At 43.8% G+C, this 17,539-nt stretch overlaps 1 protein-coding gene across 1 annotated transcript in view; it reads right to left on the bottom strand.

Moving 5' to 3' along the window:
• The window catches only part of cald1a (caldesmon 1a), a 52,576-nt gene extending 38,137 nt beyond the window's left edge, over positions 1-14,439 (bottom strand). Inside the window, exon 1 of the mRNA XM_047575003.1 lies at positions 14,296-14,439. The gene's annotated coding sequence lies outside the window, so the exon portion shown is untranslated. The remainder of the gene's footprint in view (positions 1-14,295) is intronic.
• Positions 14,440-17,539: the final 3,100 nt, after the last annotated feature.

Here is a 17,539-nt window from a genome sequence, read left to right as displayed (position 1 = left end):
TCAAAGACAAAGGTGGTAGAATATAATAATTTTGCAAGGAACAAACTATCCCCCTTAAAGTACAATGCTTTCCATTAGTTGCAAAGCAGAGAGGAAATACTCAAAAGGAAAGCTAGCTTGCATAATACCAAAATTAAAAATAATTTAGGTTAGTACTGTCACTGCTTCTAATCTTAGGGTTTAGTAAGTCTCTCTTTAAGACCATCATAGCTTTTTTTTGTTGTTTTTTTTTCAGTGGACGTCTTCTGATTTGCTGCCAAGCCATGAATATGAGAGGGAAAAGCGATAAATAAGGCCTTCTGGCTCTGTTTTCTTCTATTTGCTCAGGATCCAGGCCGTTTTAGTTTTCAGCACAGCAGCCCTCTTATGTAAGCGTCTCCTTGAAAAAAAAAAAAAAAAATCCCCAAAAAAAAAATCCAAAAAAAAATCGAGAATGTCAATAATCTCAATAAATGCGCACTCCTGCCCTTGACATGCGATATTAACAGTCCCGTTGTGCAATTCCACAAGGACGAAGCAGTCAAGCATCGGCCTTTTTTGTCGCTCCGAATCAAATGCGGTGTCACAACTTGCCTGCTAGGGAGGGATCGGGGCGGCATCAGAATGTAATAGGATCAAACTAGACAGGAATAAAATGAACAAATAAATGAAATCTCTCTACATCCTTTTCCTGTCAAAACAAAGCATGGTTGTGATGAATGCACAAGGACAGCATCATCGAGTTTCTCTGTACCTCGGGGTGCACCGTGACACTTTTCGGTTTCTTAAATGGGATTGTAAATAAATAATGAAGGACAGATGCTGAATGAAGTCAAAGACAAAGGAGAGGTGATCTCAATGCGCGGGGAAAAACATACTAACGGGTACCTTACTGGGCTAGGACACGTCCTGCGCAACGAGATTTTTCTTCCATTTTAAATGAAACACACAAGGACATATGACTCGTCACGAATCCCTTTCTCATCCGTCTCTCTGATCCATTTCCAGGACAAAGGCAGCTTCCTGTCGTTCCTTCAGGACAGCACATCTTGACACCTGCATTCTGTCAGAGTAAATGAGGCCCGGGCAGGAGTCTGCGTCTCCTCAACGGGACATTAATCTGCCGCTAGTGAGCTGACCAAGGAGACTAGTGGAACCGGAGCGCTGATATATGCCGAGCTTTAGCCCAAGCACCGCTACCGCCGGCGCGGCCGCTGAAGAACAGCTTACCCAGCTGACGGCAATAAAGCTGAGCTGAAAAGGATAAAAACAGGACGGGACTGTACAGGAATGACCCCAAGAGAGGAAGGAGAAGTTCAGCTCCCTTCTCACAATCAGTGGTTGAAAGGTTACAGCCTCAGCCACCGCTAAAGAAGAAGCCGGCACGTGCGGCTGAGAGGTCCGCGGGCTAGATCCTGAACCTGCGCCGCTTTAATAAGTCACCCTGGCTGCGCACCAGAGCTAAATGACTATATTATAAAAGTGCATGTGATTAGCATGATCCACAGCAGCCCACTGCCTCCGGTACACGGGCAATAACATGACATGCTGGAAGCATTAAGTGGAACATAAAAATGTATTTCTCATAAAGCTTTAGAGGTTCCTCATGTGTTTCTCTAAGGCAAAAAAAAAAAAAAAAGAAAAAAAAAAAGGGAAACTAAATGGGTCTGCTGAACACTTGTGACACGCTTCCTATAAAAGCCACATTTGGGTCGAGGAGGACGTGTGGCTCTCGCCGCGGCCGGGGAGAAATTGCACTCCGGTGAGAAGGGGAAAAATCGAAAGGATGACAAAGTGAGTGATTTATGCGGCTGACTCAAACCGAGGGAGAACGTCCTCCCGCCGTACCTTACATGGAAACATGCGTGAGGTTAGAGTGCGGCTAAAAAGCATGATGCAATGCCCCCACACACTGAGATCCCGTTGAAAACATGACAACTGAGTGAACACCCTGACACAAGTTTGCCTTTTTTGTGCATGCGCGGCGGCCTTATCAGGGAAACATGGTGAAAATCACTTCAACGGAGCACATATTTATTTAAATTGCTACGAAATGTCATAAATCCTTATCTTCCTTGCCTTGTTTTAACACACAAGTCAGTAAATCACGCTGTGGAATGCCAATTTTTTGAAGTGTGCTGCGAGGCTTTTCAAGGGTATTACATGACAAGGTATTTTTCAAAATAAAGGGGCTGCATTCCTGGAGAAAGATAGGAGGAGATTAAGGAGCGGGTGGGTTGGGTGGGCGGTTGGGTGGGGTAGCGGGTGAGCAAGATGACCTGACCGAGAGGGTCTATTACTCACACTGGATGTGGAGAGGTGGGGCGATCTTCTTTTAGTTCAGTCAAAGCTGGGCTGTTTCTCTTGGCGAGGCACAAACAAGACGCGTGGCGCAACCACACAAGCCAAAAAAAAAAAAGACGATAAAGATAATAGGCGGCCTCTCACCAGAGACATCCAGGGATGTTTTTATTCTGTCATTCTTTCTCTGGGTATTCTTGCACACATGTCCTCGGTCAACTGATGCGGGGAAAAGTTGCTTAATGGTGGATGTGCTGGGACTAGAAGACGTCGGCCGACATTTGATAAATGGGCTTCACCGGCCATGACAGTGACCACGACAGGAGGAGGTGTTCAACAGGTTTACGGTATTCTGCAAACTACTGCATTCTTTAAAGCCATACCTCTCCGAAATGCTAAACTGTGTCCGGCAATTAGCCAACGTGTTGAAAGAATCTCCCATTTCATAACCCTTCACAGAGTAGATGTTTTGATCATTTTCAGATCTTCGCTATCTGCATCAGCTTTGAATTCCCTGCCTTTCGTGCATTGGGGTAAGAGTTTGTATTGTTCTAGGTCCAAATTCGATACTTAACTCCACCAATGTTGCAGTAATACTTCTCGAGCTAATACAAACCGAGAACACAAAGGGCACGGGGAGCAGAACAGTTACAAGAACAAGAATGATTGTAATGGGAAAAGCAAGATCATAGCTCCTGACAAAGGACTGCAGAGGTCAGCACAAAATTCAGCAGAGCACACCAGCCTTAATCCCAGTCCACCTACAACAGTTGATAGATACGATGCCTGGAACTCGACACATGGAGCTCTTTCATTCAGACAATGATGGAATTCCGATAAAAGCCGTACCTTTGCGGAAAAAAAAAACTGCCTTTCTCTGGTTTTCGGCAACAGATTTTGAGATATTAAAGCATAAGCGTTGCTTTCGAATCAGCGGATGCAACATTCTCCAAGTGACAGAGAGCTCACCTCTCCTTCCAAAGAATACATTCCACACTTCTCATACCTCAGATCCTTTCAGGGCTGCGCGGGGCTAAAGTTCACTAGCTTTACCAGATTTCATTTTCGTGCATGGCTGTGCTGGCTGTTATTATTAGTATGGCAGCCAGCCAGTGTGGATGGTTACATGTCCTCTGCCTCTCTAAACCCCCCTCCGCCTCGGGGTGAAAGTCTCAAGCCGGGGTTTTAAGGCAGAGAACGTGCTTGAATCAAGAGGGCGAACGCGAGCGCTTCAAGCTGAGGAAGACTTAGATTTAATGCGCAGTTGCGTTCCGTCGCGTACCACCGCAAAAAGCTTGACGCAGCTCAAGCGAGGGCTGCAGCTTGAGCTTCGCAGCTAGAATGACGATAGCGTGAAACCACAAGATAAAGTTTACCGTAGCTGAACTCTGTCAACTCCTCACTCAAGACAGGGATTATTTATGCGTCCTCCATGAGTGATCCAAAGGTTGCACATCACATCTGCCTCTTTCTTTAGCAGAGTAAACAGTACATATTCCTCCACGGACACCGTTTTTTTTGTCGGTCATGGAAACTCTGACTTGATTTATGTCTACAGTTTGGTCTCTTTCACTTCCTTGAGGACCAAGATAGATCACTGCACATGTTGAGTACATTCATGGGGATCACGCACTTGCGGGATGTAGACAAGTCCTTGCCATTTGCGTACGTGTGCTTAGCATGTTCCAGATCTTAATCTCCCTATATACAAGAGGCCGTGCAATTGCGCCAGTTGTTTTTGTCAGTCCAGAAGCTGAAGGCGCAAGCACCTGCAGTACATAGTGGCAGACTTGAACTGCATCCTTCATTGAGAGATACCCCACGTCTGACTCTGTCTTTTCTCTCTCTCTTTCTGTGGTTATGTGACTTCGGGATCCATTGCCAAAAATTCCAGGAAACCCTAGAGCTTCATGAGACATAACAAAGCTCTCTCTTTTCCTCTGCCTTTGTCTCCTCCATTGTAGATTACACTGTGTTTCTCTGTCTGCCTCAGCAGGCCTGGAAGCTCTGCAACTCATTCTCCCTGGGAGTTAAAAGTAATTTTATTCAGTGGCTGATTGGCTCACATCATATCGTGCTAAGTGTTGGAGTTTCTTACTTTTAATGCCTCTGCTAATTCAAGACCACAGACTATTTAGACCATGGGAGACGCAATCATCACTGAATGCCATTAGCATGATGTGGCATTTACCACTAAATTGAGGATAAAATTCAGCTTCAGAGGTTAATATATGAGCGGCATTTAAGCCGCCTAATTCCTAAATTTATTAGAATAACACATATCTCAGACAGCCATGAAATTGTAAATAATTGAGCAGTGCTCTTAAGAGGCGTCTCTGGTTGCTCTGCTGAGGTTGCTGCAAGCTTTTTTTTTTTTTTTTAGCTGATGGCAAAACTGGAAATGAGATTTGGTTCATAAAGCAGCAGTGCTAAATGGGAATAAATCCAAAACCACAGCCCTCTCACCCCCAGCAGCACTAATCTGTCCATGGGGGGTTCAGCAGTGTCCTCTGGTTGGAAAACTGTCTCCTCCACCTGGGTCAACTTTGCTCTCGAACACAAAGATGCACGTGTGAACCCCCCTCTTACATGCAGGCGGGCACTTACAGACATACCTATTCACCCACCACCCACCTTGTGTTTATGTTCAGAGCTTGAGTGACTGGTATTTCATTTCGGCCTGCCCAGGGCCCTTGTGCACAGTTTGGCTTGGCCGGTGTACCATTACTGGTCATTAAGTCTAACCTGAACTAATAGGGGCCCATTTTCCAAGGTGGCCTCCCAGGTGGCTGTCATAGGAGTGAGTGACACTGCGGGGCTCAGGGGTTTACTCAGGCACACAGATTTTCATGAAAAATCTGTCAGGACGCAGGCCAGACTCCATCATACATGGGACGCGAATTCTTTGATAACAAGAACCCATTGTTCTAAGGGGTCGTCTGGGTGTTTTGTTTCTCATTAATGCAGGCTTAATGAGGCCAGCCAGAATGGGCCCATCACCACATCCCTCTTTATGGCGTATTTTTACCTTCTTTAAACCAATAAACCATCAACAAAATCACCTGAAACCTCATGTTCCCCCGTAAATGAGGCCAGGCCATCTCAGGCCATGAGGCTATAATATACCAATGTATTGACGTAGGTCTACATAGGTGTTTGCCGAACAAAGAACAATCATAAACTGTACTATATCCCCACAAAATCGTTTTGGGGTTTTGGTTCAAGACCTATGTAATTTGCTGCTACACATATTAAAGATAATCTTTGGAGCTTCCATACAAACCTATCTTTTAACAGATACCTATAAAGGCCTGGACATACCAAGCCAACATCAAACAACTACCAGCAATGAAGGTCAACAGTGACAATTTTGTCTCCTGTGTCTGGACCAGTGGCCAGGTGGCACAGTGACACCAGTCTTTATTCGTCATTGAAAAGGGGGGGGCTGCAAATCATCGGACAGAATGTCGCTGTAGAGGAAATCAGAAGGATCTCTCTGACATTCTTGTTTTGACGCCAATTGAGCATGTTGAACGGGCATCCGAAAAGCTGCTGAAAATGGTCTAACAAAACATCAATCCTAGGGCCACAGATGCTCACCTATGGCATGACAACACCAATCGAGATCCACCACTTCCACTTCCTTGTTTCACGGCCTTAGGCAATTTCACTGTCCACAGTCTTGTAACTTTATGCTCATAATCGTATCGCCTTCTGTTTATGCCACGCCGTTATGCCTTTAAATGCAGTCTGCAGCAAACTAGTCATCTAGCAGCATTTACTGACGACAAAGAACACTTTCGGATGAGCAGGTTTAATCAAAACCTGACCGTTCCTGTGGCAGATATCTTATTCTAGCATTAAAACACTTCATATGCTTTAGCTGTGCCCTGCTCCTTTGTGACACGTGTCATCATTAATCAGAAGAGAAGGAGCCATTAGTCTAAATGCGGCGGTAATTAATCCAAGCTCACACCCCATTAGATGTCATGCTCAATTTGCGCAGAGAGCTGTGTACTGAGTAAATAAGCAGAGGCGATGGGACCCACAGCTATTATTACTCAACAGCATGGCATCTCAGGACTTGTTCTGGTACTGTCGAGGTGCTAACATGCACTCACCAAGATGCCTAAACTACTGAGCAGGCATATTGTAGTTCAAGCGGATGTTACAACCCAAGTAAAAAGAAATAAATCACTCTCCACATTAAATGATTGTAATCGTGCAGTGGTTTTTATATAGGAAATTTGTGAACTCTGATGTCTGATCAGAGGATAATCTTACGCATATGTATCTCAGCCATAAAAAAAAAATAAAAAATGTGACTGGACCTCAGCACTAAAGCCAAACCATAAGCCTCCAACAAGGTTAAACCGCAGTAGGGCATATAGAATGAATCAGCCCTTAGTTTAATAAGCACCATTTGGCTGTCACCTCGGCGGCCGAGGAGCTGCTCTATTACAGTAAAGCCCCTCCAGTACAGAGCTGGGGTTATTCAATAAAAACCTGACTGAGTGTTTCAACCAATCACCACTGGCAGAGCTCTGATGAGGTAAAGAGCTCTCGTATGCCAACCTCTGTCCCTGCGGAGCAGTGTCTGATTAAAATGGTTTTCTGAGGCCATATTTCTGTTCTCCTTGTCCCCTTGCCAGACCTAAGTTAAAGTACAGAGAGAAAAAAATGACAAATTACCTAATGCATACTGAAATTAATCCATGAAAACAGATCTAATCTATGAAGGTCTCAGATAGGTAGATAGATGGTAACGCTGGATTAATACTTTTTTTTTTTTTCTTTTAGAAACCCTTAGTATCCATATCTCAAAGACCCAGGAAGAGAATGTTGAAAGTGTGCCTAAACATACTCTACATTTGTTACCAGCGTTCAGGGAGGAATGGCTCTGCATCAGCTATTCTGTGCTTTTGATCTTCAGCCCTAATCACTTTCAACACGCACACACCCACTTATCTTTAATCCCCACCTCCTCCCCCCCAACAAAACAGGGCAGTGACATGTGAAGTGGAAAGAAATGGCAACAACGGAGTGGCCCGCTAGCACCGGCTCTCTTACTCGCCTGTCCTCCCGCCTTGCCTTTTAATACATTCCTGAGCGATCCTCGGAGGCTCGTATGTAAATGCCTGAGTATGCTTCTGATTAGCAGGCACAAAGAGTACACTCTATAAATGCACTCTTAAACAATTACCACTGCTCCCAACTGCAGCCCCAACTACAGACCTCAGACTGTGCTGCTGCCTGACTGGCCTATTCAGGTGGGAAAGTTGGATGTGGACCATTTACAACAATGTGCTGAGCTTTTTAAGACACGTGTCTCGCTTTAAGGACCACAGCGAGAAGGTTTGAGAGACAATATGAATGAATTGTATTTAGTGACGAAACAAGCTGATTAAAATTTTTACACTTTTGATTGTTAATAAATGACCTAAAGCTCCTATATGGAATAATTTTACACAAATCATGGATCAAATAGCTATATAGCAATATATCAAATTTAACAGCGATCACTTAAGGACCCATAAACAACGATGGATTTTAGCACTGTTAAGCTATATTTTTGGTGTTCTGGTTCATGGCTCTCATCATTGTCTCATCGTCTAAGTTTATTTTCAGTGAATAAACCCTAACAAACCACTGCTACTGTCCAGAATGGCCAAATTAGCAGCTAGCATCTTAACAGATTTCTGATTGCGGTGACGCCCTCAAAAAAGACTCCTTATGCTAAATGCAAAACAAATAAACAAAGACTATCTAGCTAATGAACATAGCGAAAGCTTTAGCGGGTCAAAAGCTAGAAATTTTCAGGAGTTGGAGGAGAACAAACCTGAACTCACATTAATTACACTGTCGCAAACAAACGATATACAACCTTTTGCAACCTTTGCAACACATTTGCCATACAAACTAAATTCGTAGTGATGTGTTTGTACTTTGTTTTTACTGCCTCAGGCCAAAAGAACTGATAACACATCAATAAAATGCAGTATGAAGTATGAATTGTCACTGTGCTTTTTGCTCTTCTGCGAAGACTCAAGGTTTCCGGCGAGAGAATAATTTAAATTCAGCAGCAAAGATGATTGGCCTCCACTGGATTAAACAAAACTTACAAGACTTAAAATAAATGTTCAAAAACAGCCGTGAAACTCATCCAAAGAATGAGAGAGAATTACAATAGAAGCCTGACTCATGAGAATCACCATGTAAGGACAAACTGATTGTTTTATGGGTATGAGCTAAGTCCTCACTTCCATCATTACCACATACGAGCCCGATCTCGCTCTCACTCCCAGGATGGCAGACGTCCAACACCCAAGCCGTCCTTCACGTCTGCCATGCACACTTCAACACGTTCAGCACCTCCGCGGCCGCGAGCATAAATCCAACGGGCCTATAACTGACCCGCACACTGCCCTGTCTGTTTCCCCTCGTGCGATTCATAGAGCGGTTAACCCTGCTAACTGTGTAAACACATGACCTCACCCGTCATGTGTTCACACTGAATGGTATTTTTCACACACTCCTCTGGGATTTACATCACCTTATTACCTCCACGTTCCCCTTAATTCCCCATTACCCTAAAATGTGGGACTTTTAACCGGCAATTTGACAGGCCCTTGATTAGCCATGTTTGTTTAGTTTTGGGACTCTTTGGGAGGAAGACGAGAGGCTGAGCCGAGAAGGGAGGAGGAGGAGGAGGAGGAGGAGGAGGAGGAGGAGCAGGAGAGGGGAGGTGAAGAGAGGACAGGGGAAAAAGAATGGAAAGTTGGCGAAGAGAAGAAGCTGGGTGAAGTGAGAATGAACGTTATAGTAATCATTTCTTTTCGGGAGAAAAGGAGCTCAGGCGGAATAGATTGGCGTTACAGGAAAGAGGAGCGGTGGAGGGAAAGCTGCTGTTAGGAGATGTAAGGTGGTTGCACTGCCACAGGGACACGCTGTGCACGTCTGAGGTCCCAGTGGGAAGACGCCGAAGGAAAACACAAGGCCAATCAGCTAGCAGAGACATTTCCTGTGCTTGTTTTATCAGATGAGAAGAAGCCCAAAGGCTAAATGTCCCCTCTCAACAAGGTTGTACACTTCTCTGAATAACCCGCTTTGGGGAATGGAGGGAAAGAACATGCATCTTTGTAGGATGACATCAGGAGCGCTGCTTAGGAGCACTGACCTCACTCTCACACAATCAATCATCCACGAAAAAACCCATGAAACATAGACCACGTGAGTAGGAGAGGAGGTTTTACCTGAGGAGATATGAAGCAAGCTGCCTTGTGAATTGAATCATCTTCTACTAAAAGAACTCAAGATTTAGTAAAAGCCAGAGGAATACAACAGTCCTTTTTTTAAGCTATAAAACCTCTGGCAAAGCTTGGCATCTGGCAAGTAGCAGATGGCGGACCAATACGCCAATTACCAACGCTGACATGCCATGCTGCCTATTAGGCAATCTGGCCTTGAGTGATCGCGCTTTAAAGTCAGAAAACGATACGAGAGAGAGGGGCTGATCTAACAAACCGTCTTCATCAGAGTGTGACTAAAGCCCAGAGGAATTCCAACACAGGTCTTTTGTGCCCACATGACTGCTTCAGACAGAAAAATCAAAGTTTCGGAGTTAGTTTGGAAAGAAAGGAAGCAAAGACACAGACCCTGGGAGAGAGGATCATTATCAAATTCCTTATGCATGTACAGTGTATTGAATATGAGGCTTGAAAATAGCTATGCAAGTGTGGTTTGATCAAATATGGCTTAATTTGGTGGTGAATCTATTATAGGCCAGGAAAAAAACCAAAAAAAACAGATGGGACTAAGCATTCTCTATCACCCTAGAGACAACCAAAGACTAATTGTGCCATGAAGAAATTCCAGAAACATCTAAGAGAACCATGCTCCCCTGACATAACTGTTCCATGTCAGCCTGGCTGCAAAATGAGGAACAACAAACAGAATATAAGGCTACATTACACACAGGGAACACGGCAAACAAAAGGCATTTTAAGATTTTCAACCCTCTCACTTCATAAATAAACATCATCTAAGGTTTCACGAACATGCGAGTTCGTGAGCAGCCACGCAGCCCTACTGACCGTCGTTACCCGGTGAAAGAGTTAAGAATTCTTCTCCTGCCCGACATCTGCGCGTCCGTCCAAGCTCACCATATTATACAACTTACTGTGCGGTTCTGGATGCAAGCGCATTCAAATTACATGCTATCGAATTCAAAGGCGGAGGGTGGGGGGGGGGACGGAGCGAGTGCGCTGTGGGGCACGAGTCCCAGGCCAGAGACCCATGAGCGCTATAGCTGCACGTCAATCACAATCGCATGAAATGAGCCGAGCCCTGCCTGTCCTGCTCCTGTTCCTGCTGCCGTCCAGAAGACACAAACCTAAAACCTAAACTGACTCCATTCAAGGGATGCTAATGACAAGGACACCCCCGATAAAAGCGAAAGCTCTCATTTCGCTCGTGGCTCTGCAGGCATGCTTGTGGTTCTGCTGGCTGCGTCCTTATCGCAAAAACCGTATTCCCACAGAGAGCGACGCGCAAAAACCATAGGGCAAAAAAGACTGGATCACAGGAAACAATGCTTGACATATTTTCACTGGTCCGGTGTGAGGAGAAACCAGAAAAGAGCTCTGGCACCTGCTGTGCAGAAACAATGTATGTTTGGACTGAGATGTCAGCGTGTGATCACTGGAAATTGAACCACATTTGGAAAGCTTTAACATGAAACACAGTATAGGTAAACATCTATTTAAAAAAGAATGGAATGGTACAATCATTTGTGTTAGAAAATGGCCTCTGCCAGGTTTCCATTCTATTCAAATTCAGTTCGCCACTTGGTTGGCTGCCTTCTCTTAGTGGTGGTAAGAAACTACTGCCTCGCTAGGAAACTCTGAATTCTTGCTTTGGAACTTGATACTGTGGTGGATTATGAGTATCTAGCATCAAACTATAACAAAGCACCCACATAAATTGCACGCATGTAAACACGTAAGTGTGCATGCTCCGAGCGCACTCACTCGCCTTTCTTGATTGCGATGAGAATAAGCCACAATAATCAACCAATCCAGCATCAAACTTTAATCAGTGAGAGAGAAGGAGAGAGGGAGAGAGAGTGATGGGATGGAAAAGGAGATGGAGAGAGAAGGAGGGAGCCAACATACAGTAACTAGAAGCCTCCACCGCACTGCGCAGCCCAGAGCCAGACTCCGGAAATGCATGGCAGTGTTCCCTACATCCTGCCCGCCCAGCCCTAACTCTGGCCCTGGCTCTCGACCCACACTGCCAAACCTCTGTTATCACTCTGTGCAATTACCTCCAAATACTTCTGCAGCCATATCATATCGTGCCAATTATAAAATCCCCCTTTGACTACCTACATGCGTTTCAGTTTGAAGCCCGCAGTTTTAGGTGTGTTTCAGCCAAGAAACAGCTGTGTGAGAGAATACCCATGTGTGAACATGCATGTAAAACTGTGGATACGATTGTTTAGCTGCTAGGGAGCAATTCTGAAAACACAATATAATACAAAGAAGCCTCGTGTTGTAATTGGCAATGTGAGGAAACAATTCGCTGTGTTAGCAGCACAATTTGAACATCAAAATTAAATGGATAAGTTGTTAAAATAAACCCTGATGAAGTTATTATGTGATAAGTGCGGAATCTATGGCTGAAACAGTGTACTTAAAGTAAGAGTGGCAGCCATAAGGGGACCTCGTTTTGCAAAAACAATATGTAATGCTAGAAAGAGAATATGTTGATCTCAGGTAAACTGTGGTGTGAATGATAAATATCAATTTCAAAGACAGAATTTTGCAAGTGAAGAATGTCATAGGTCTCAAATCACCACCTGTGCAATGACCAGGTAACTCACTTTACCTACTGAGCCTCAGCAGCCTTCAGTTTATTTATTAAAAGTCGAAATAGTTAGCTAAAAGTTACGTGAAAACAATTAAAATATTGCCGGCAAATATTTCAAGTAATTAAAAGCAATGAATAAAGAGTTAAAATAGTTAACTAAATCTCATGGAGAAACATTTTAAAAAGGTTAAATTAAGAGTCACAGATTAGACAGTTGAAATGGTTAGCTAAAAGCACAGATGAAGAGTTCAAATCGTTAGCGAAGAGCTAAAACATCATGCTAAACAAAACATTTCAAATGCTAAGAGTCACAGACAGTTCAAATGATTCGCTAAAAGTTATGGATTAACAGTTTACACAGTTTGTGACTTTTAGCTGAAAGACGATTTAAATAAGGTTAGCTGAAAGTCACAGACAGTTGAAATGGTTAGCTAAAAGTTACGTATACATTTTTTTGGAAAATATTTTGCTAAAAGAAATATTCAAAATAGCTAAAAGTAGTGAATGAACTGTTGACATATTAAGCTAAGAGTAGCGGATAGATAACTGACACAGTTAGTCAAAAGTTACATACAGAAAGTTGAAATAGTTAGCTAAAAGCAATGCTAAATATTTCAAATAGCTAAAACAAATGGGCAAACGGTTAAAATTATGAGCTACAGGCTATATTTAAGCAACTTAAGTATTTTGCTTGTAGTGATGACACTATTTGAAACAGTTTGCCAGTAAGCTAACAAAATCTAACGCTAAAATGCTATGGACAGTTCGGTAGCTAGAGGAAGTAATATATAAATTTTCTTCCTTTTGTGCTCTTATGCAATAAATGATGTTGCATCCAGTTTATTTGCAGTTCAGATGTTAGCATGAACTATGACTGGCTGGTGTTAATGATGATGATGCTGAGACAAACCTGTGTGGTTACAAAACTTTGGGAACCAACAGACTTTCATGCATCACATTCCAGAGGCTATTCCAATCATCTGTCACCAGGTCGGCCCATGCACCTTATAAGGAGTGCAGGGCATTCTCCACGTGTTTTCCAAACACTGCACAACTTTATCAGATTCAGTTTCGTGGACAATTACTGTGCCGCCTCTTGCCCCGAAAGCATTAAAACACCCTCCAGAGCTACCCGCTGCGGCTCCCTATTCACCCTCTTCCATTTGCCATGCTTCAATTTCACACATGCTGGTGTGTAATAAAGCCGAGATCAAAAGACTTTATGCCCAACTCAAGCACAATGAGAGCCGAGGAGTGTTTTCTGCTGCAGGGCTGGTGGGACTGCGAAGAATGTGATACCTTGAAACGATGAGAAGCGGATTCATCTGCCAGTGAGCAAGGCCTGCCCTATGAAAGGCTGCCCTGAGGCTTCGTCTGCAGGAGATGCTGGATGCGTTTGGGGCTTACACGCCGAAAGATAATGCTGTATCTCAACATGATCTTGTGGTCAGACTTAATATTTGAGGTGCATGTGATGTGATGGTAAACACAAGAGACTCATCCTAACTTATAGCCAACTTTTAACCAACAGGTTTCGACACACTTTGCAGTTTTAGGTCAAAAGCACAGCAGCTTTCATTTAGAATATGAAGGATGCTATTTGCAGAGAATAACCAAACTTGTCTGTTCTATATTTGCAACTTTATCCCGCAGATTAAAAATGTGTTCCAGCCCGTAGTGAGCGTCATGCCAGCTGCCGAGATGACAAACTTGGCTGACCGGCGTTTGGAGACACCCCTTCTTCCTGCGTCCCCTCACACTTTGTTCGATAAGAATGAGAGGCGCGCATAACAGAAGCGGGGATACGCTTTTGCTTTGTGTGCAATCCGGGTTTAGACACATTAACATGACAGCCGGATGGCCCGCACTGCAGAAGGCCCGGGGTATCGCTCGCGATCGTGCCTTAACTTTGCGTAAACTTGGCGTGAAAAGCGCACAAAAGAGGGAGCGGCTCGCAGCCAAGACACTCTGAAAAGTGGAGCCCATGCGCACAGCGGAGATCCAGTGTGATAGTCTGCCACAGCGTCACTTTCTGCATCATGTTTTTCACACGCCGCATCACCCCTAACTTTTTCTTTTCTTTAAACATCCAAATGAGGTGTGGTGTCGCGCTAAAAAGAGTTGAGTAAAGTTTTTGGCGCTTACCTGCGGATCCTAACGGGACAAAGTAGAACTCTAGAGTCGAGTGAGAAGAGAGGAGAGGAGAGGAGAGACAGCCAGTCTGCAGTCGGTCCTCCACTACGCTCAATGATAAAAACTGAATGCCCGCTCAAGCCCCTCCCTTTTTAAGACACGGTCGCACATCTACTCTTGGCTTGTTGTCCGCCTCCGTGTGCTGGTGGGACGCCAGGCCACTGCCGGCTCCACTCCACTCCACAGTCCTAAAGGAAAAAAAAAATGTCAACTCTGCAAGGAACTTGTGCAAAACTCCTAATGCCTAAAGTGCCTCTGTTTGGTTATCCTTCTGAGGGCCCCTGAAAGAAGATCATCTGTCATAAGCGATCGAATGAACTAAAATAAGGGCTGTTCGCTCACAGACAAGTCAGTAGGCCCAAAAGTTTCAATTACAGTGTCTTGGCAATGGCAGAAGCGCCATTAACCTAAAGTAAGAGATCATAACATGGCAAATACCCACAATGATCAATTATAGCACTGTCACTGACATTCATTGGCACAATTTGTCTGGACAGGCGATGCTGATTTAATAATTACCATCATATTTAAGTCTAAGGATCCAATTTTCCATCAGTGTTTTCAGAGTTTAATATGTAGGGAAAATGTGGAAGACTGAGTTTTGTTTTTTTTTTTGTTTTTTTAAATTTGGACAAAGCAACGGTAGTCGTAATTGATACGGTTCTTTGAATAATTTGTACATGGCAAACAGTTAATATGAGTCATACTAGTACACCAATAGGCATAACATTATGACTACCTTCCTAATATTATGTAGGTCTCCCTCGTGCCTCCGAAACAGTTGTGACTCATCAGAGAATGGACACTTCTGTCAGTGCCCTCTGTCTGGCGACAGGATCTTATTAGTGGGGGCCTTTTGGTGAGAGGAGGGGCCTCTGTGGATCAGGCTTGTTCTTGTGCATCCAACAGATACTTGTTCATTTCAGGATCTAGTGAATCTGGAGGCCAGGTCAACACCTTGTGCTGCTCTTTATGTTTTTTTTGTTCTTGTTGTTGTTTGTTTGTTTGTTTATTTTACTATGTATTGCTAATTAAAATCATGTAAATCTGTTTGTAGGAACTAGCCCCTGGCGTTCCTATACATAGCCTAACTAACATGCTAAACAGCTACTTTAAAAAACAAGAGCTCTCCTCTGTAAATTGCAAATGGGAATCATGACATGCTAACAATGGAGAAAAATTTAAATTTGGACCTTGTGGTGGCATTAAGAAAAGTTTCAAATGACCTAATAGCTCTTGAGGTACTTTCCCAAGCCAAAAATGCTGCTAGCACTGTGACAAGTATGAAGAAGATTCACCCTTTGTGGCTATCAGGGAAGTAATACAACTTTAAAAATAGTTGAGTGTGACGCAGGGTTTGTATTTATATTTTTGGATAAGCAGATGCTAACTCTTGGAGGCACAAACAGCACAAACGCCGTATAAGGCATCGTGCTTTGCATGGATCAATTGCACAGATTGATTTCCGAGGTTAGACCATGCTGTATCTCTGGACCATCTCTAATGTGTATCAGAGCCAGGGTATGAGGAAACACTGAATTATTTAATTGTATTTTCTACCTCGCAGACTTGAAATGAAATTCAGGTAAACAGGTGCTGCAATCCGAGTACACACTGTGACTATAGAAGGTTTTGAGGTTGCTAAATCCCCAGAAAAATAACAGAGGACATGACCTAAATGTTGTCAATAAAAAAATATTGCTATGACAATACTTTGAGGATCAGTTCTTAAACATCACTTACAGAGGAAGGAGTGGTTTCATGATTGATTCGCCTCCACTGAAAGCACCTCTGCTGTTCGTGACCCCACAAATGTGCTGAGGATACGGAGAGTTAGGAGGTGACAAACACAATAGCTGCAGTGTTCCACTTTTTTCTTATGAAACAGCAGCATGTGCACACAGCCCTGCTTTGTCCCCCCCCCCACCTCGCCCTGTAAAACAATGATGCTCAGAACAAAGAAAGAACTTAAGAGCATTAGGCCACGGGTGCAGAAATGAGCACCATATGCGCTGGTGCTCTTTTTGCATGTGTCTTTGTAAGATAAAGGGAAGGAAATGCGCTCGGTTGATTGTGCGCAAAGGCAGTTGTACCCGAGCGCTCGGCGTGCACATGTTTGCTCGTGGATGCAGGAGGAGAAGGGATCGTTCTGCTCCACAGATCTAAAATGCAGATGCATTTCAAGATAAAAAATCACTCTCCCAGCTTGCACACAACATCTTGGCCTCAGAAATGCCCATTATGCCAATCCTGAATCACTTCATGGCATAATTTGATTACCAAAAATGATGCTTGGGCCGGAGTATGTTTACAGTTACCACAATGCCCTTATAGTCAAGCCCGATGCTTACTTACCATATTTACATCATGAGCTCAGGTGTTTACCTCAGCCACACACTTGAGTTTATTTTTCTCCTCAGGACTCTGGCCTTGCGTGAACGTATGTGTGGTTTAGCTATTGAGCTCAGCGATTTAAGACAAGAAAGAAGGAAAGAAAGAGCTGCCTGGATACAACTGAATTGGTACGTCACCCCCTTAAGTCTTAACCGCATTGGCTCCTGAACGTACGGCGTTCAGGTACGAAAAATATCACGACTCTTCGCTGTTTTGCTTTCCATGTGCCGTCTGCAGGTGTTGTCAAGGACTCAGAGATCTTAGCAGCCTCAGGCCAGAGAGCTTCGCGTTGCCAATTTTATCTGACATATATAACTTAAAAAACGTTACATCAGATGAAACACCTCAGAAGCAATTCCAAAGGTTTCAGCAACACCCCCCGCCCTTACCACACCGTTGACATTTTTTTTCTCCCCCATTTCATCAGCTTGTTTCAAAATCAGATAAAAAAAAAAAAGCATGTTGCCATCGTGTGTGAAACTGACATTACGGGTGACGGCAGGACTTGCCTTCACAGTTGCATTCAGTTGATACAATTGCTATTCTTAATGATGCATGAATGTCAGAAATTTCAACATTGTCGGACATCAACTTGAAATTGATTAACGCATGCGGCAGCTTTACTCTGACTGCGTATGTATGATGGATGATTGGTATCTCGGATGTCTCGGGGGGTCGCCGGTCGATGAGCATACCAAACACCTGCAGCATCCTGGGCATAATCCAGAACTTTATCACTTTTATTCCTTCCCGAGTCTCTGCTGTTTGCTATCAGAGACAAAAACGCCATCGACGGAGAGAC

This window comes from Mugil cephalus, chromosome 22 (assembly GCF_022458985.1).
Source record: "Mugil cephalus isolate CIBA_MC_2020 chromosome 22, CIBA_Mcephalus_1.1, whole genome shotgun sequence".
NCBI lineage: Eukaryota > Metazoa > Chordata > Actinopteri > Mugiliformes > Mugilidae > Mugil > Mugil cephalus.
Note: the sequence above shows the minus strand (reverse complement) of the source record. Positions and strands in the feature narration are given on the sequence as shown.